Source organism: Caloenas nicobarica, chromosome 1, assembly GCF_036013445.1.
Source record: "Caloenas nicobarica isolate bCalNic1 chromosome 1, bCalNic1.hap1, whole genome shotgun sequence".
Classification (NCBI taxonomy): Eukaryota; Metazoa; Chordata; class Aves; order Columbiformes; family Columbidae; genus Caloenas; species Caloenas nicobarica.
Genome location: NC_088245.1, coordinates 72,034,035 through 72,055,492, shown reverse-complemented (window position 1 = coordinate 72,055,492; position 21,458 = coordinate 72,034,035). Strand labels below are relative to the sequence as shown.

General features: G+C 40.9%; 1 protein-coding gene across 1 annotated transcript in view; it reads left to right on the top strand.

The window, feature by feature from the left end:
- The first annotated feature begins 10,955 nt into the window (after positions 1-10,955).
- The window catches only part of FAR2 (fatty acyl-CoA reductase 2), a 150,953-nt gene continuing 140,450 nt past the window's right edge, over positions 10,956-21,458 (top strand). Inside the window, exon 1 of the mRNA XM_065658393.1 lies at positions 10,956-11,043. The gene's annotated coding sequence lies outside the window, so the exon portion shown is untranslated. The remainder of the gene's footprint in view (positions 11,044-21,458) is intronic.

Here is a 21,458-nt window from a genome sequence, read left to right as displayed (position 1 = left end):
ACTTCTTAAAACTTAATTTCAAATATACTTTTTCCTTGCATTTTTTTCCACCTCATTAATAGTGAAATCAATGCAAGCTTATTACTTTGTTGGTTTCTTTGCTTTCCATATTTGTCATCAGTAAGTTCTGGAAGTTATTTATCTCTTTGTGTCTTTCTGTATGATGATAGACAAGAACATTTACCATCCTCTCAAGTTTTTCTTCTTTTGCACACGTAAAAAAAATTTCTTTTTATGTAAGAAGGATGGGGTGAGCATTCTCAGTAACCAATTACAAAATCACATGTGCAGTTTGTAGTTCTTTTTTTGTTTTATTTTGCTTTGAATTTTTTACATTTCTAAGTGCTACAACTCAACTCAGATTTACACACTCAGAAAACTCCTGTGGCCATGCCTGCACCATTTGAACAGCAGAGCCTGACGAGCACAACTATCAGTAAATATGTTTCCAGTCCTGCATATGTTCTGCAAGAGTCATGAATCCTGATAGCCCAAAAAGTACTTGGTAAGAAAGTACTTATGTATAGAGGACACCAATGCATTCCTTTCCCCTTGCCATGTGAGAATGGCTGGTTAGTGCCTTGCTACATTGCCCACTAAAAACTGACTTGTGTACCTTACTCAGGGTTCAACCCATTTTGACTCAATGTACCATCCTATCAACTTCTGTTATAGCAGAACATTTTAACACAATGTAATCAAAATGGACGCTTGAGTAACAAAGTCCATCACAAATCTGACCAGCACTACTTGAAGCTGAAGACATGGCAGGATTTTGTAGGCAATGGAATTGCTGAGAGTCCTCATATACATGACTTCCTGAGCTATTTTGGCTCCAGCACTCTTTTATTTCATGTGTGCACATGGTGGCCTGAGTTGGAAATTAATAACACCACCTTGTCTTTCTTGCTTTATGTCTCAAAATGAGTTTTAAAGCCATTGACCAGCATGCTTCAATAAGTAGTTACTCTTTATTCCTAATGGAGTACTGACTACCTCCAGGATTTCTCCCCTCTTCCTTCCCCATCCCACCTACCTAAAATCTGTTTGACTTTGGAAGATAAGATCTTAAGCAGTTTTTGTGCAGCACTAGAAAAATTGTGCTCAAGTGTAAATAAATAAAATATATGCTTATCTGTTGAAGAACAACAACACTTTCTGGAGTTATATTTCATTGTTTAACTAGTTCAAACACAAATAAATTTTTATATACCAAACTCTAGATATTTCATTAATTCATAATACCTACTAGCTAATCATGCTGTAGTAATGAAATACATTAGTATAGGAGAAAGTGAAGTAGCTGATTTGGAATGGAACTACCATTGTATGCTATCAATGATGTTTTCTGTAGGCAAAATAATGATTTGTCAATGTGATACAAAACATTGCTACCAGACTAAGAAAAAAAAATAAAAAAGATCCTGGGTAGTATGTGAGAAAGAAATATTGATAGCTGTAGCTATTATCACATTGAACTTAGAAGGTTGTGCCTGTGATGCAATGTGTAGGATTGAAACGTGTTCACGTAAATATTCTTTCTCTTACAGTGTTGCTGTTGAGTGGTAATTAAAAAGACAAAACAAAATGAACTAGTCATCTCTTTAACATCTTAGCCCAACTGTCCAAATTACCAGCTGGTACTTGAGATTTCTGATCTTCCTCTCAGTTGCGCATTTGATTGGATACGGTTTCTTCCTCTTGTTCTGGTCATCTTATTTGTATTTTTGCCAATTCAAAATCAGAGCACTTTGAAATAGAGTAGCCAAAATAGCTGAGATGTCTATTGAATTCTGAAAAAATGAAAACTGAAAAACATTTGATCTCTTTTTTTTTTTTCCTAACACGTTATTTCTGCTGTCCTGCAGAAATATTTAAAATTAGGAATTTAAGGTTCATTTTTGTTAAACTGTGGCAGTCTTAGTTCAGTTGTATTTACTGTGATCTGCACAAGGACTGGATATTTTACTGCACTGAAAACAATGAATGAAATAAGCTCATCAGAGCAATTTAAGCTGCATTAAATTTGACTTCTTAGGTTCAATTATTTGCTACTAAAGGTTTTTATTTAGTCAAATTCTTCAGGCAACCTAAGGATTTGACTATTGCAAGGTGTAGTGTGTGATTTAAGCTAGCAATTGCCATTGTCACATTAAAGTAAATGAACAGTGCTGCTTCAGGGTGTCCCTTAAAACACATACACCTTTTCACTGATTTAGATTTTTTTTTTTTTGTCAATAACAAGAGGATGGTGATCTACTCGAAGATGTTCCTTTCTCTGTTTCTTCTTACTGAAGAATTAGATTGGGCAACTGCTGGGAATAAACATCTCCTGGGCCAAAAAAACCCATGTAGGTCTTCCTGAGAAAGCTACTTGAGAATCAAAGCCATGAAACTAGATGCTATTAAATGAGAACAAAGCCTTTCATTTTTCAGTCCTTTATTCATCAAGTTTATTGCCATTTTTGACCACAGAAAAGAACAAATAATTTTTTTTCCCTGTAACACAACCCTGCTGTAGCCTTAGCCAACCGGTTGCTTTTATTTGAGCACCTTCTATTAAGTACAGAATCTCTGCAAGGAGGATTGTACTTTTAGGTACACATCAATCATTTAGTGGCTAATGCTCATAGTAGGTTGTTAGAACTAATGTGATACTAGGCTAAGCACTAGAAAGTTTACCATTCCCATGCAGGCAGTTCTTGAGTCTGCTGGCTGGACAGCTGACAATGCAGTGGGAAGCTGTTGGCCTGGGCTATTTAAACAGGATCATCCTCATTCTTGCTGAGTTGCTTTCTGAATTTACAATGTTTTATCTTGACATCTGGTACTTTCCATGTTGATTTTTTTTCTCTTGAGTCATAATCGCTGTCTCAATTTCACTTCAGTCTTTTCTTATCTTGCATGGAATGCTCTTCTATAGCTAAAAAAAAAATAAAACAAAATATAATAAAATTTTTTTTCAAAGCTTGACAAGATCACAGAGCTTGTGCTTCTCAAAAGGCAATTAATGGTCAGGGATATGTGAGCCCCTCTACTGTAGATCATGCATCAGTCATTTGTTCTGGAACTTTATAGATTTTTTGAGCCTGATCATTAATAATTTTTACTGTATAATTGGGTTTTAAACCTGCTTCTAGTGGTTCACTAAGAATTTTTCACATTTTGCATCCTTTTGCAGAAATGCTGAAACTCCCTAATCATGACAAGGCAGTTTATGGCAAGGATCACATCAGGAAGAAATGCCAGTAAGGAAGAGAAAATATTTGAAGGAAGAGCCTGTGCTATCAAACTGGATGAAGACAAAACATCTGCACATGTAAGAAATTAATACTACCAAATGAGACATAGAAATGAGAGCCCAGAAATCAGATCGATAAACATGTTAAATACTTTCTTTTTTGTATACAAAATTGTAGTAGAACTCTGTATTTCTGATATAGATCTGGATTTTTTTGATACTAATTTGTATCTTTGCTAGCAGAAGTACTTCAAATGTGCAAGAGCCCTTGAACAGTATTCCTACTGACTCACTCTCTGGTAGTTCTACCAGACTTGTTTGTCTTAGCAAGCTTTAAGCAAGACACCTGCTCTTTTCTTTTTGCAAGTCACTTTACCTGTCGTTTGTGCTAGTATCTCTTCTTGTTTGTCCCTTGTTTTACAATGACATCACAAATATTAAAAATAACTGAGAAGGGACTTTTAAATGATCTTGCATGGCCTGCTAGGCCCTGCAGATTTGATGCCATTATACTTATTGGACTATAATCGTTCATGCTGTTGCACCTTGCTGTTGGCTTCCTTTATTTGATTCTCTGGGTTTGTCACATATCTAGCCTACCTAGATGCCATTGCACTGAATTTGGTGATGGCTCCATCACAGTCAAAGACTTCCCTGTCTAAATATACCACTTCTGTACACTTGCCTTCATCTTCATCATTGTTGCGCTTCCAAATCTGGAACTACTAAGCACACACAGTAGATCACTACTGGTTAAATCATCTTCTCTTTGCTCTGTGTGGCTTTCTCATAGCTGGGCTTGCTCTTGCTTGCCAGTGCCTGGTGGCCTTACACAGTAAGCACTTTTGTAATGGAATAATGCTTCATCCCCAAAGGTGCGGAGAGAATGATATAATATTCTGTAGTAATTATATGAACAGACTGTGCTTTCTTTAGATTAGTTGCAAAGGTATCAGACACTTTCTCTAGTATTCTCAAGCAATATCTGGTAGTCCATATCATAACCTAGATATCAGTAGAGAATAATGAAGAGAATGATCTCATATCTCACTCATATAAAGAATTGAGTGCATTCAGAAAATCTAGTGCACATTTCTGATTTTCTGCAAAATACCACTAGGTGTCCTCTCACAGTAACTTTATTCCTGTAAGATGTACCCAATTGTATTCAGGGATGTGAACATCCAATAAATTGAAAAAGCATTAGAAATGCACAACCCAGAACTGAGTTTTGGCTTGACTTCTTTAAGGTTTTTGAAGCTCAGTTTCACTTCTGAAACACAGGAAACATTGGAGTGTTGTCAGCTCGTATTTCTGTGCAGCATCAATCTGATTTTCAGATCATACTATTTTGGATAAAACTCAAAAGAATTTTGGGAAATAATAAAAAATATGCTATAGCAGAAAACTACTAATGTGTCTGTCACCTGGAGATTCACAGATTTACAGATCAGCCAGTCAAGAAACAATGAATTCCACCTTTGGACCCGTAGTAAAAAACTGAAATATTACAATACAAATATTGTAAGCTCTGTGGTTTTAAAAGCAGGATTAAGGCTCATATGACAAGGAACCTATTTCTGGCTGGTATCAATCACTTCCTGTGAAGTGGTTTGATAATTTGTGGTGTAAGGCACTTCAGACACACAGAGTATAATTTGACCTGAAAACATGAGTGATTTCATTAATTCTTTGCAGCACTATGACGTTTCACTGCTGGTTATTCAGTATTCATTGCTGACACTGAATCAGCAAAAATTAGCAGCTAATTTCAAATCAAAGAATCATAGAATCATTTGGGTTGGAAAAGACTTCTAAGATTATCAAGTCCTACTGTTAACCTAACACTACCCAGTCCACCAATAAACCATGTCCCTAAGTGCCACATCTAGACATTTTTTAAATACCACCAGAGGTGGTGACACAACCACTTCCCTGGGCAGTCTGTTCCAATGCCTAACAACCCTTCCAATGGAGAAATTTTACCTAATATCCAATCTGAACCTCTCCTGGTGCAACTTGAGGCAATTTCGTCTCATCTTAATGCTTGTTACTTAGGAGAAGTGACCAACACCCATCTTGCTACAACCTCATTTCAGGTATATGTAGCAAGTGATAAGGTCTCCCATCAGCCTCCTTTTCTCCAGGTGAAACAGCCTCAGTTCCCTCAGTCATTCCTCACGAGACTTGTGCTCCAGACCCTTCACCAGCTTCATTGCCCTTCTCTGAACTCTCTCCAGCACCTCAATGTCTTTCTTGTAGACAGGGGCCCAAAAGTGAACACAGTGCTTGATGTGAGGCCTCACCAGTGCCAAGTATGGGTGGACGATCTAAGTGCTGTCTCCTGCACTTGGGTCACAACAACCCCAGGCAGCACTACAGGCTTGGGGAAGAGTGGCTGGAAAGCTGCCTGGAGGAGAAGGACCTGGGGGTGTTGATTAATAGCCAGGTGAACATGAGCCAGCAATGTGCCCAGGTGGCCAAGAAGGCCAACAGCATCCTGGCTTGTATCAGGAATAGTGTGACCAGCAGGACCTTCTCAAATTTCTGATTTCCTCAAAACCTTTTAACCTTTAGATTTCTGTGCACTGCAGCTCTTGTACTAGTAGGATTCTTTTTGAGAACCAACATTTGTCTTTTTTTTTTTTATTTGTACTCAACAACTTGACATTTTCTCTATCTCCTCAGGTATTATGACCACATGATGAAGTTGTAAGTGGGTTAGATTACTATTATTTAGGAAATCAACCTGTTCACAGTGTCTTGGCAGCTTTCCATTGCATAGCTATGATTTTCCTTCATCATGAATACCAGGCCTGAACTAAATTCAATCAGGCTGACAGTTGACAAGATCTGTTAATATAATCTTCTTACTTTTAAACATAAATTGTAAGCTTAATTTTAAGTTTCTTCTCAGAGTCCCTAATCTTCACCTGTACCTTGGAGAAGGCTAATGTATTATTGGGGAAAAAAAAAAAAAAAAAAAAAAAAAGTGAAACTGCAAAATATAGATTCTTTGTATTAAGAAAATAGAAGTAACATTAATTAATCCTATCTCTGCCCAAAGGAAAAAAAAAAGTGCTAAATATATATCCGTAGCAAAATTAATTAAAAAAACTTGTTTGTAATATGTGACAACTAATCTTCTGTTTGGAGTTTGACTCATTTATTCATTTATTGCTTTTTAAATGTCTGTTACTTCATTGATCAGAATTTTAGGATTTGTCTAAAAGATTATTCAAAAAACGCATCTTCCATTATGTTTCAGTGTGCTTCACTCACTTGATGTACCTTATGGAATCATATAATCATTTCATTTTGAAAAGACCTTTGAGGTCATCAAGTGCAACTGCAAAGGTGGGGTGGGCTATAGTGCTGGGTGTGCAAACTTTGAAGATTAGCTGACATATCCTGGCTCAGCATGGGTAGGAAAGAGGGGCCATGCATCTGTATGACTGCTGTCACATCCACAGACCTGGGACATAGCCACAACCCAGAGAGTGTGAGAGGACAAGGTGGCTGAAGTCCCCAGAGCCTTGAAAGAAGACCACACTGGAAGCTCAGTGCAGGCAACTCTGAGACCGTGCTTCCAGCTTCCTACATGGACAGCAGCAAAGCAGAAATTCAGGTGAACAGGTCCCGAGTCAAGATTTATTTACTTCATTTCGCTTCATTTGTGCCATCACCCAGCAACATAGATCACAACTCTGACCTAATAAAAATGGTATTAACAGCACTCTGAAAACTGATGGGATGATAGGTCTGTGTAATGTGTGCGCTCACTGGCAATGTTGTAACCATGGGTCTTATGAAATTTGCAGAAGATACAACCTTTCCAAATCCAGAGTAACAATCATATTGGAAAAAAGATTAGAGGGCAACTGACTTGCTAAGTCAGAAATATCACAACTGTGTACTGGAACCCATAGAGATAACAGGTGTTCATTTAGTATTTAGTTGCTAAATAAGCATTACGTAAAAGAAATGTCAATCTAGTACCTCAGATCAATGAAGCTGGGCAGCCATAAGTAGGAGTGAGTGGCTGGTTAAAAGTATTTTAATAAAGATGTTGTTTTCTGGCATCATCACACAGGCCTTAGAATAAACTTAACGATTAATGGTTTGATTTTTTTTTTTTATTCCCATAGGCCTCCACCCACCATTAGGTCTTTCATGACAGCTTAACTATCTCCGTGTTGCTCTGCAATTGGTTTTATAAATGGTCTTGTAGCAAGTGATCCTGCCAGCTGCGTTTCAGAATCATCATCTGAATAAGCAGTATATTATCAAAATGCAAGTGAAAGAAGAGCATAGGATCATATTTTACCTAAAATCAGCTCCTCTCAGAAGTTCCCATCCTGTGTTGCAGTGATAACAGGGCAACTTCAGACTTGAAGCAACATAAATATAATAGCTCAAGCTGCAAATTTTAAAGCTACAGGTAGAAATTTCTGGGGGGAAAACCAAAGTTAATTCATTTTGTATGCTTTCTGTTATACAGGGTGTTTCGAAACGATGGACTCAGTTTCAAAGCAGTAGTGATTTCAAACTGGGTCCATCTTTTTGAAACGCCCTGTGTATCTTTTCCCCTCTGGATGCTTATTGAAAAATGATTTCTTTGCTCGGAGTACCTCACAAAGATTGAATTGCCCTCATTGGCAATAATTCAGAGGAACACTGACATCTGGGAAGGAGTCAAAGAAAGCTTATCTTTTAATAAAATAAAAACAAAACAACAAAAGCATTGATGCTCAAGAGTGAGATTTGAAGACCTGTAGCATGAGTTTCCCAGTGTATCAAAGTATTTGCAGTCCTCTTCAGAGTAAGCTGCAGATGTTTTGACTCCATACTGTTCTGATGCTGTTCATCCTTGTCGATCTTATCCTAAAAAAACCACTTATTTTCTGTACACTTCCACAAGACTTCAGACAAATTATTATTGCATCTGGATAATGCATGTCAAACAATGCTATCAGAGACCTTGACTTACTCTCTTGGTGTTCTTCGCTCTAGTCAGAAATGCAGGCTGTTTCAAAAAGATGGACCCAGTTTGAAATCTCTGTATCTCTGCAGCCATGAACCAGCTATGAATGAAACTCCTACCTCTTGAAAAGGCGGGACATAGAGTTTCAAATGATTAGTGCTAGATGCCTCTTCCAGTGCACAAACAGCCCCTCACCTCAGTCATTCACAAAGTGGCGACGCTGCAAAACAAAGTGTTTGCATTCTGCAATTCAGCAAAACTAAATCTCTAATTGCCATGCCTCGTGTGTTTCAATGGTGTTTTGGCATTGATCTGCCAATGCCAAAGAACATTCGCCATTGGTACCGACAATTTGAGGAAACAGGGTGTTTATGAGCAAGAGCACAGGGCAACCACACACATCAGAGGAAAACATGAGAAGAAATCTATATCAAACATGACCAGAAAACTGAGTTTGAAATAATTATTTCAGGTATGGCCTTTTAAGCTTTTGGTTAAAAATATTCTCCACAGTCAATTGGGAAAGCTCAATCATGAACCTAATGAGCTCATGCTGAAAGGTGGTACAAGAGGGAATGCACGTGTCCCTGCAGGAGATGGTCTTGCTTGGTGTAACTGTATGACTATGACAGCAGCACCAGTCTCTGTAAATTGTGTTTTTATACTGCAAATGTCTTGCTGGCTGCCTTTCTTCCTTCTCTCCATATTACACCAGTAAAAGGGAATCAGCAGAGCAGTATCAATTAAGATTGGGTGAGGGTCTGGCCTGAAAAGGAAATGGGCAACCTTCCTTAAGCAGTTTTGCATCAAATTGTTTAACGGTAGTTTGATGTAAACATTAACTTTCCTACTTTTATGTCTTCCTTATACTGTTTATAGATGGAAGTTCAGGTGTATGCATTCTCTAGCAAGGTCAAACTCACACCTCATCATTGTGATATGGTCTAAACTCCCAGCCTTGAAACAGCTCTTTCTCTAGCTCAGTCACTGCAATTAGTGGTGGAATTAAGAGGGTTGTTCAAGAAAGAACGATACAGGCTGATCTCATTTCTCCCTGAGGGCTGAGTACCCTGGAGAGTTTACATTTTTTACTCCTTTTAAGCATTTGTGATGTTCTTCTTTATCTAGCTAAAAGGCATTTTTTCGGCCAAGCCTCTGGACCTCCCCCAGCCCTTGACATATTTGAGAGCTGCAGTACTACCTTCATTTCATGAGTTCAAAGGGTAGCCTGCTCAGGTTGGCACTGTTTTAATAATTCTTGTGTCTTCATTTCCTTAATCGAATTATCTTCTCAAGTTTTTTCTAGAGATTTCTGGGAAGCTGTCAAGAACTGTCTCTGACAGGCTACCTGTTTAATGTCCTAATTGGCTCTTAGTTGAGAACTATTCTTCAGGTCTGCCTGCTTTTTCAAAACTTAACAAAGGAATTTCTGTGGGCTCCTTAACTTGAATGTACTTTTGTCTCCCATGCAATGTCTTTCAAAGAGTTTCTGCAAGACCTGATACTTATCAAGCTCTCTATTCAACGTCCTGAAGGATAATGCCATCAATAGTTCTCTCTGATTCTGTGCTTCCCAGAAACTTTCCTTCTAGTTCTTTTTCAGACTTTGAACAAAGCTACCCCAGATTTTGTGTTCTGCTAATTCACATCTTCGTCTGCTTGTTCCCCATTTTGGTGCCAAGTTGTCACCTTCAGCTGACAGTTTTGAGGCATTTTTTTTCAGGTTAGACAGAGGCCTGGCCAGTCTGTCAAGGCAGGTGTTTGTGTTAAAGAATATAACTTCTATGATCTACATTGATCTTAGGCCCCTATGCCCAGGCATCACATTAAGAGCAGTGGAACCTGTACTTTAAGGACACTACCCAGAATGAGGTAAAAATGCAAAGTCTTTGGAGAATCCTAGGCTTTGGAGACTAGTCTTAGGCTTTAACTACTGGTGCCCAGGTGTGCAGACAGAGGCAGGCACCTGTGACCTTTAAGCTTCTCAAGAAAGGAGCTAGAGGCTGGAGAACAGAAACCGTATGTGTGGTATTTGATCCCTTTGTGTGGGGTTCTGTTGACAGCTCTGATACCATTTCAGTCATCAGCTGAAATCTTACCCAACCTGGCTGGGGCTGACTTTTCTTCAGTACTAGTGAACTGAAGACAGTAACTAGATAAACGTAACCTTGCAAAATTAATACTTGTACATACTATAAGTGTAATAAGAAGATATAAAAGCACCACATCTTGTTGATTCTCACGTTGGCTTGAGAAGATCTTTCTAAGGGTGTATCTTTGACAACTGAAGCGACAAAATTCATGTTCATACCAAAGGCAGGTATTTGTGGCTGAGTGGAAATGCTGCACGTCTCTTTTTTTTTTTTCTAATGTTCCTCAGACAATTTGTGTAATTAATTTAATATGCCGATTTTATAACTGTTTCTGTGCACAACATTCTTCCTGATCATTTTCAACACAGATATAATTTCTGCTTTAAGCTGAAGAGAGAAGGAGGTGTAGTAACCTTGGAGGACACCCGAGGGACCACTCGCCCTGCCCCTTCGTCACGGATTTAGGAAGCTTTCGATTCCTCCGTTCCCCGGCCGCCGCCTTTCACCTCCAGGGCGCTTGCAGGGGCTGCAGCCCAGCTCTGCTTCCCGCAGCCCCCGGCTGCCCGCTCACGCCCGGCGCTGCCGCTCTCCCTGGCAGGCGGAGGCGAGGGGAGGACGAGGGCAGGGAAGGGGCTCGGGGAGGTGCTGAGGAGACACCGCCGCTCGTCCCCAGCGCTCCGGGAGCCCGGAGGCGGCCGTGCCGGGAGAAGAGCCCCGCCACCCCGGTAAGAACAACTCCGGGAAGGAGCCTTTTCTCCCCTGCTCTTCTGACTTCCTCCGAGGGGTGCTGCGGCGTGCCTGGGCAGCCTGCGGCACAGCTAACGGGGGAGCAGGGGAGGCAGGCTCCGCGGGGAGGGGGCAGCGAAAAGTGGCTTTGCCTCACTGCTGCTTGGGCGATGCCGGCAGCGGTGGGGACCGGGGAAGAAGGGGCGGCTTGAGGCGGGGCAGACACAGGGCCCAGTTCTGCCGGGGGTGGCCCCTCTCCCCCACCCCCGGTGTGCTTGGCGTGCCTAGCGGCTCCTGCTGCAGAGCCACGCCGCTTGCTATTTAGCCTGAGCTCGGCCCACGGAAGCAGGGCCGGGCAAGGCGGAGGAGAGGAGCCGAGCCTGGGAAGCCTGAGCTGGTCCGCATCTCCAGCCAGGCAGCCTTCTCCCCGTGTAGGCGCGGCCGCAGCCGCTCGGTGCGAGAGGCGGCGGAGGGGAAGGCAGAGCAGAGCCGCTCCTCCTCCTTCCCCCGGCCGGATATATAGTATCAGATCCAGAGAGGGAAGAGAGGTTTGTAATTTTTTTGTTTCTTTTTTTTTTTCTTTTCTTTTCCTTCCCCCTCCCCCTTTTCTTTGCCGGGAGTTGCTTGCCTGCTAGGGAAGGTGGGGGCAGCGTTTTGAAACAAGAATTGGTCGGAAAAGCGGTAATTGAAGGTAACAACTCGCTGGGAGACACTGAGGGGAAGCAAAAAAAAGAAACCCAAAACCCATAAATGTGGGTGAGGAGGAGGAGGCGATGCTGTGGACGGATGATGTTGCTCTGGAAGGGAGGAAGGCGGCATGGGGAGCCGGCCGAGGGCGGCGGAGCCGGGCCGGCTGCAACGCCCGCGGCTGCGGCGGTGGCGGGAGGCTCCGCCGGGGCCGGGCCGGGTCGTGCAGGGCAGACACCGCAGCCGGGGGACAAGCCCCGACCCAGCGCGGCGGGGCAGCGGGGCGCCGTGCGGAGCCGGCCCGGAGCGGACGAACAGGGCTGGGCCGGACCCCCGGCGCTGGGCGGTGCCCCGGGGGGAGCCCAGCCGGTGATTCGGCTTCTCCTTGGGAAAGTTCAAGCCGGAATGCAACCCTGGAAATGAGAAGGGGAGCGTGGTGACCGACTTCTGCTGTGTTTGACAGCAGGGTTTGCTCCGGGTACTCCGGGTAGGAGTAATCTTCAATGCGATGCTATAAAGAAAAAAAAAAGAATAAAATAAAGATCTGATATAATTATATAATTTTAGTGGAGGCTTTCCTTTTTGTTTTCCCTGCTATTAGGCCTATACTTTTTTTTTTTTTTTTTTTTTTTTTTTTTTTTTTTTTTTAATTAGAGTGTAGTATTGGACAGCAATAGAGTTTTAGTCGTACGAGAAGGGCTCCTTATTCTGTATCCTGACTGGGAAATTACCGGATACCCTTGCTGCCCACTCGCCCACATGGCGCCACAAAGATTTAACCCAAATTTTGTTACATGATCCTGTGCAGTTATCCTCGATTTTCTAGAAATTAAAGACACGTGACCTTGTCTTGTCTTATACAGTCCTTTACAGTAATGTTGGTACTCAGAACATTTTGCTTGTATGTGTTTGCATTGGAACCTTTTAAGGGCATAACTAGAGAGGAATAACTAATGGCAGACCATTATCTTGCAGTGGGAAGCAGTGTAAATAAATGGGAGTTGCTTTATTCAGATGTATTTCACTATGAATTCAGTCAAAAGACTAGGTTTACATCTTTTTTTCTTTTTTTTAGACTGAAATTTTGCTTTCTGTGAAGGTCATTGTTAGGTTAGAAAAATGTACTCAGAAATCCCTGTCTGTTCTAATCCTGTTTCTCTTGAATTTGTACTAAAATAGTTGTAAAATTGAAACATTAGGTGATCCCAAAGGTGTAATAAAATGTGTGGCCTTTCGGAAGCTTTTAATACCATAGCTCACATTGCTTTGACATGTTACTTCAGAGTGTAACATTCTGTGTGTGCTGGCATTGTGGGAACCTTCATCTCCACTTGATGAGAAGCTGATGGCAGTTCAAAGATCTGCTACTGTGGTTTGTTTTCATTTACATCTACTGTATAAAAACATCATCATTTCCTGCTTACCTATAATGTTCTTGAATAGGAAAATGCAAGTTCTGCTCATTACTGTATAATGTACTCATCTTCTGTTTAAAGTAAACACATAGTTTAAAAATTACACTGGTAGTTGCTATAGAGAAGTTGTAAAATCACTGTTATAATGTACTGCTTCAATCTCCAGTCCTGTTGTGGTCTCTCCCTCTGATAAACTACCATTTTGTAGAAACAATATTTTAAACCATTTCCTCTGTGTTCTGGGGGGTTTGTCTAAGTGAAAGTCACTGTGAACTTCAATACATAGGTGAGGAGAATAGAAAATTTTGAGGAGGAGAGATGCATTCACTCAAAGGTATCTGCATTAAACGTGAAGCAATAGCAGATCTAGGCCAGTCTTTTACTATATTTAGAGGATGTTCAAGGCTGTATCTGAGATTGTAACGAAGCTGCAAATTCCTCAGTTCTGCCAATTTGGGTTTCAATTCAAGTCTCTATTAAGGCTTGTTAAGATTAGTGGTGGGTAAATGTAGTTCTAAAACATCTTGAACACTATGTAAGAAAAGCCTGAGTAAATAAAACCCACAGCATGTCAGCTGGGCAAAAACCCCAGAAGTATCTAGAGAGAGACTGCCAGAAAAGTAGTAGACAATGGGCTATTAACAGAGGCACAGTTTACAGCTCTGTTACAGAGGCTGCTTTGACTGATAAACTTCTCATACTTCCCCCAAATTCAGTTCAGATTTGAAAGACCTGGATCCTAGTGGGGTGGGAGGTCCGGTGGAGGAGTTTGGGGAGGTGTGCAGGGGTGTTGGCATGGAGAACATCGGTAATGATGGGGCAGTAGGATTGTGGCAGGGAGAAAAGGTAATATGACCAAAGGCACAGAGATTGCCATTTAGTTTGCATGGTACAGTAGAGGAACACGAATGAGCAGCCTGTGTCTTCATAAAGACATCTGCTCCTTCTGATTTCAAGTCCTGTGGCAAAGTGTAGATCCTTGCTACACGAGTGCAATCTGCAGCACTAGACTGTCACTGTAATAAACTTTTTTTTTTTTTCGCCTTACATTCTATGTAGGAAGCTCTTAATTCTTATCAATATGCCAGTTTTATTTTTCCCCAATAACAGGTAATTTTGGTCTATACAAGGGACAGATCATGTGAATGAGGGCATAGGGAAGAAGAAAAAAAACCCCATGTTTTGAAATGGGAAAGGGAAGAGAGACCCATTTTAATGTGGTGATACCACAGATCTGAGTAGTTCATGGAAGCTGAAGGGCCATGGCAAGTAACACAGTGGGGTTGGCGAAACTGTATTGATGAGTGCTTAACTCATCTGGGTAATATTGTTTATTATATTGTTTGGTTTTGTTGTGTTTGTAGGAAAATGTTTGGGGTAATTGCTGCAGGGGATAATGTTAGCATTGCTTTGTAGATGCATTATTATCCCATTATTACTTCTAAAAACTATAGCATTCTTATTCCCTAAGGGTCCTGGGTCCACAAAGGAGGCTTAAGAAATGAAAGTTTGAATGTTGCAATGCTGTCCAATTAAACTAGCGTTATCTAAGTTGTTAGTGATAGGTCATCGAAAGAGTTAGGCATCTCCAGACATAACTAGAAATAAGTAAAATGTGAAGCACGTTTCCTTCCCTGGCGCCACAAGCTCTTACACAATAGCAGTCCGGGAGCTGTTCATCTGTATTAACGTGAAGCTGTGCTGGGTAGAACCAAAACTTGCATCTCTGCAAGGCAAAGGGAGCTGTTCAGCAGTCATTTTAATTTGCCACAAATGTGGCAGCCTGTCTGCCTCACCTCTGGCTACATATTCCTGACCTCTTGCTTGTGCTGGTACTACAACTTGTGGCCAAATGCAAATCCAGTCTTGTTGTTGCTGTTGGCCTGGTTTTCAGTTGGATGAGTTCCTGGGTCTGACTCAATGCATGACTAAAATGCACTGAGGAGTCAGCAGAGATGCACAGTTTGTGGAAGAGCAGGTTGGTCCTAATCACACTTGGTTGGAGTCCCATTTGGACCAGATTAAAATTATGATGAACCTGCAGCCTAATGAGCTTGCTTAGTGCTGTGTTAACACTTCTGTATGGCTTCCAGATTGGCTTTGGTTTGTATCTGGCTGATTTGGAGAGTGAGGAGGGGTACCTGTCTTTCCCCAGTCACCTGTGTAGACATACTCTTCAAGGGCCTGATGAACTGAGTGAAAGAGGAAATTTGAAGGTCAAAAGGTTTTTTAAATTCCTGCATTCTTGAAAGAGATGCTGCTTTACTCTGGCGTGCTATAAAATTACCTCCCTCTGCTCAAGATGTAGGGCTCTTAATTCAGGTTTGGGGTCAACTCTGCCACTGACCTGATTTATCCCCTCACCACCACTGCTTCTAAGTCTGCCTATCCCGTATTGAAGTTGTAGACAGCTTCACCTATAGTCTCTGGTTTTTTGCTCTGGGTTTGCCCATGGCCTGTGCTGACAAAGCCTAGGTTTGTGCTGCGAGTTCTTTATTGCAATGATGATACTGACAACAGTAATTTCTCAGTACGGGATGGTCATAGCCATAGGGAGCACTCATGGGAGAACATTTCTCTAGTTTGCTCTCTCTTGTGAGGTCTCCTGGACTTCTGCGAATTAGTCCCTGTGGACTGCTGTGTAGTGCCACCCTGAGTCACCATGCACTAGTAGAATCTCAGCCTTCTTTATACACAGCCACATCTGGCAAAAGTTTGTTTTCATTTGTTATAACAGCAAAGAGTATACTACAGTGGATGCTTTGTCTTTTATTGTATTTTTTCCGTGCAATTTTTGAATGGTAATCCTATAACTCATGGGTACCATCTGAGGAAGACATTTTATATTTTATTTTTTTGTTTGTTTGTTTGTAGAGGTTTTGGTGGTGTCTTTGTTTGTGTTTTTTTGTTGTTTGTTTGTTTCTTTGTTAATTGTTGTCTAAATAGTGCTTTCAGGCTTCCTTTAGAAAATGTAGTTGTCTTTGGGTAATACACAGTGTTAAAATATTAGCTAATTAGGTCTTTACACAGTGAAATAGTCAATAGTAGAATCTCATGTGTAGGCAAATAAATAATGTTCTATTGGTAATTATTAGAAACTGGAAATCCCCTCTTCTGCAAATCTGTCTGCATTTGTTTTTGTTAAAGCATGAGGCATACTGAAGGTTTAGCAAAATAGCTGTAATTCGACTGTAATTGCGTTCGGTTCTAAGCTTGTATTAGCTGTCTTTTGCAAGAGTTGCTTATATGTCTGTTTCTCTTTGTGTGTACCCATGCTGAGGCAGTTTCTAGAGACTGCAAATTATGTAGGACTGTTCTTCCACCCATGCTTACAGAAAAACATACCTTAAGCCACAAAAATACCCTATTGTGTTTAACTCCAATGTTTTCTCCTTGCTTAAAGTAATTGTGGAACAGCTGTGCCCATAAGAGATGCATATTATAGTTTCTCCTCACACTTCAATCCATTTTTAACCCATTATGCCAGTGTTCATCACCTGTGTCTGCTTTAAGAACCCATAAGTTGCCCTGTGACATTAATAGAACAAATACAAAACTTAATGACTGGTTAATGCATGCATGCAAGAATGGTCACAAATCTGGATGCTTACAAGTTAATTTTTAAGGATGTCTTTCACCCTTGCCTTTTCAGCAGTGTAACTTCTACAATACACCTTAGTAAATCCTGAATGAGGGATTCTTAATTTAGTCACAAAATACATAGATATTAACAGAGCACAGCAATCTTCTAAAAGGCTCTTTGACATTGGGGTACTGTGGAGTTAACGATGGGCTATACAAATGGGTTCGACAGTAGCCAAAGGTGGTACCATTTAATGATTCATTGGTAGTATATGAAATTGCCTGAGTCATCTTTATAGGTGTACGGTGATATCTCAAAAGGCAGTTACAACTGACTTAACTAGTGATGTGCTGTTGCAGCATACAGAAAGCAACAGCCTGAAGCTCGCACTTGTTTTTGTTATTAGTACTGGGTCTTTGCTTCCTAAGCGCAAGTAACAACAACATGGAGAAGGTTGTAGCTGCAGCAATCTGCACCGTTTTGGCCATGTTCTTTGGAAATACACTTTTCAGTTACTGCTCTCATTGATATGAAATATTTTTTTGCCTGCTGTCTCTGTTTCGAGTTTTTATATGAGTAATTGTGCTTGTCTGAGATTTGCTCTACATTGCAGTATCACTCTATGACTAAGGACACAATGTTATTCACCACTTGTGAAAGTTTCTTTGGTTATGCAGGGTCGAAGCATCTGAGCCGCCTCCTTCAGCACCAAGGCCTTCAGAAACAAGAGCTCGTGCTTTCAGCAGAGGTCTAAGGGAAGGCAGGTGTTTGTGTCCGGCTTTAGCACTGAGGCGTTCAGTGATGCTCCCTCTTAGATATCCTTAGATATCCTTACTTATGTCAGGAGTAACATGGTCAGAAGCAACTCCCAGAAGCAAACTGGTCATGATCTGTGGTAAACAACAACAGTGCTAGACTGCTGAAACCAGGAGCTTTGCCTGTTCTGTTCCTGGTTGGGACCAGCTAAGACAGAAGTGTTTTTGTGGCTCCTGTCAGATGACCACCCAGCTGGTTAGCCAGGATCAATGGCTTGTGATGGGCTGGGCTTCTGCAGCGAGGCAGAAGCAGTTTGGAGTTGGGATGAAGAACATGAGCGTGTGAGCTTTGTCAGTCCTATCCTGGCTTTGTGGCAGCCAGGGAGGTCAGCTGCTGCTGGCTTTCTCAAGTGAGGCAAAGAAAGAAGAGGAGGGGAACCACTTTCTCTGCCAGTATCCTGTGGAGCAGCTAGGATGGCAGAGCCAGAGACTGCCGCAAATCTTTTCAAAACCATCTGCTTTTACCAGCTGTCATTGCTTATTCACAAACACACAGTCTTATTGGGCATTAGTATTAAAAGTCTTTCTCTTTAAGTAGAAAAAGAAATAAATTTCTTCTGAAATTCCTCCATTATATGCCCATACCTCAAGTAGGGGACTGTAAAAGTGCTCTGTCATGAGAGAAAGGAGAGGAGAGGAGAAAGAGAGGGAAAAGGACTTGTCTGACCAACATAAAACAATTTCTGATGTTATACACATTCACAGTGCTGTCAGTGGGACTTATTTTTGTTATCGGCTGGTCTGAAGTGGATGACATGATTCTGTTAAAACCTAATTCTAAGGACAATTTTGAGGGTGAAATTTTGTCATAGAAGGAGCCCTTAGCAAAACTTCTATTGCATACACTGACATCAGCTTATTCATTGCTTCTAGCTTTAAGTCAAGAGGAACGTCACAGTACAGGACTGCTTCTGGATTTCCTTTGGCTATTGAACTGAATGTCACTGCTGTGAAGCACCTAAGTCCTTTGTCAGCCCAAAATTTTATGAAGAGATTGAGACTGTTGGTCCCCAGGCAATTAATAAGACGCTCAAACTCTCATGTATTCACATTTCTAAATTGAATGTGACAGACAGAATTACACCCTTAGTTAACCCTTGCTTCATATAACTGCAACCTCAATGCTTTACTTCTGATCCTGCAGACTGCAAATAAATAATTTGCTTGCTTTTCTGATGAAAGATCTGTTTATGCAAACTTGTAGCTCTGGCAGCCATGTAGTCTAACGTTGCATGCAGTAAATTCCACTTTATTCCTGTGACTGCAGCTGGAACATCTCAGCCTAGCTCTTTATGTGCCCTATGATCCTTTCTCTAGTAATGTACATTATTGTTTTGATGTGGGTCTGCTTGTACTTGCCTATGGAGTCCTTCATTTGCAATCTGCAGGAATAAATGAAATCCCAGATCAAGACATTACAGACACTGAACGATGCTGTCTCCTACCGGTGACCTCCTTCAAGCCCCCGTTACTTCTGTCTTTATTAGATACTCCAGAGCAAACTGACTAAGCTAGTACGCTCCTAGCATGGAATAAAATGTCTTTGATCCCTTCTGGACTTTTTTTTTGTGCCTTTATTTGTATCTGAAATAAACTTGGTGACACTGTTGCAGAGGAGAGGGCAAGGAACCCAGAGGTACCAGGGTGTTTATGCCATGCTCTGTCGTATATATCAAAACAACCACCAAACCTTGCACCTAGATGCAGTAGTCAAACCTGTCAACCCTGGAAAACCTTTAGCATTCTGCAGGTAACCAGTAACTTCTGCCATAACACTGTCTAGCTGGAGTTTTAATTTTTCTTCATTCTTATGTTTATGCTCAGTGACTGCTGCCTTGTTCCATGTAACCTCAAAGCAGCCTGTGGGTTTCTGCTATACTTGAATTCAAGGCTTCAGGGCATCCTAAATACTGTATTGATTTGGTGGGAAATGTTGGATCCTGATGTGTTTCTCAGTTAATATTTTTTTCATCTCCCCTGTTTACTAATCACTGTGTTTTCTCTCAGGCATTTTGTTTTGGTTTTTTTCCTAGTTCTGTTGCTACTAAGCTGAGAGAGGTGATAAGGAGACTGTGTCCATAAAGACTGATTTCATGCCCGAGATGTGTCACTTCACCTTCATTTTTGCCTTTCACTAACCCTTCATTGCTGCGTAGCATCAGGCAAACTGCTAGCTGTGTGTTAATCACTGTGGCTCAGAAAACAATTTAACCCATTTCCACCATGTTCTGAAGCTGTCTTGTATTTATGTTTAAAGGAGCGCTTTACAGGCAGCTGGCTCAAATCCTGCACGCTGCTGTTTGCCACAGGGTCCAAGTCAGTCGAATGCAGAGAAGAGATGTTCAGTTGCTGATATTGGAGCGCTCCATACATGGGGCATCAAGTGTTTTGGTCCAGCATTTTTTTTCTGCTGAATATTTGTATTGAGCCATATACAACTGCAATGGAAGCAGTTGTTTATCTGCGGAGGGTAATGCTGAATTCTCTACCAATTGAAAGCCCATTGCTTTGGCTAGCTCAGGGTTTTTCAAGAACTGATTAGGCATTGCTTACTGCTGATGAACTCACTCACAAAGAATTTCCAGCAAGCAAGTCAGGGGTCAGATGAAATTGTATGCTTCCAAGATGATGTGATAACATCCTGTATTTAAAGATGAGGTCTCTGAAATCTACCAACAGAGCTATACTATTGAACCAACTGCATATGCAAAACTAAACTCTGATCTGACAGCAAGGCAATAACAGCATACAGATGCATTAGCTGCTTGTACTACACCACTTGGAGGCAGGGCCTTACTTCTCTGGTTCGTCTCAGAAAACCTTTGCCTGTTTGTGTTACATTTACCACAGCTTTGGTTTCCAAGTAATAAATGGTTGTATGTCAACAGTCACTATTCTGCTGGTGAATCATAAATGGGCTGAAGGTATATTAGTACAAAATATTTTTCTGAAAGGCTGGATTTCCCCCAGACCAGGATGGTGACATTTGTGGGAAGACAGGCTGGTTTGTGACTGTCTGTGCTTTGCTCTTGAAGTTATATATGATTTTAAATTTTCAGTTTTCAATTCTACAGGTTATAGACTGGCACATCTAACTATCAGTAGTTCATCTTAAAAATTGGGTAGTCATACTGAAAAATGAGAAAATAATACTTAGTGCCAAAGTTTCCATTGCTGACCATAAATTGTATTCTTCAAGGTGGGGAAGTTCTTGCATTCTGAAGCAATGCAATCTGCATTTATCAAAAAACAAGTACTCTACTTGTCCCTAACATTTAATTTCCATGGCAACCTACATAATTCTTGTTCTGGGAGATGAAGTAAGGTGATCTGGAGCCCTTCATAGGAATTCGTCTTTGATCTAAGGTTCATGTGTTCAAAATGTTAAAATAGTCACCATACTGTAAAAGTAAAGCTATATTTCATTAAATGACAGGGTGCCTTCAAAGAGAATAGTTCTCTTATTTTCCACATACGCCTACATCTAATGTGACTAATGCAATTGTGACTGTGAGCCCTTAAAGTGCTATACAAACAAAAAAGTAGAATTATAGAAGTAGGTCTCACAGCGTTCCTAGATATACAGCAGGAAATTTGTGTCTTGTCTTGTGGGTAACGAGAGTAAGCAAAATTTATTATGCCTGAGAGTTGGAAGTAATAAAGATAATAGGATTCCTTTTCATGTGGTACAGGCAAGTCCTTATAGGTATTTTTTCAGAGCTTTGTATAGCTATCACGCCATATTGCTGAGTCATTTCTAAACTAAAATAGGAACCTTCTTGCACTCTTTTTTCCTTTTTTTATCTGTTTTTCTGTCTTGGAAATTCTTTTCTGCTATATGCAACCTTGTATCCTGTCCGTTCGAAATACAGTGCCCAAAATAACCTGTCTGGGATACTTTTAATCTAAAGTGC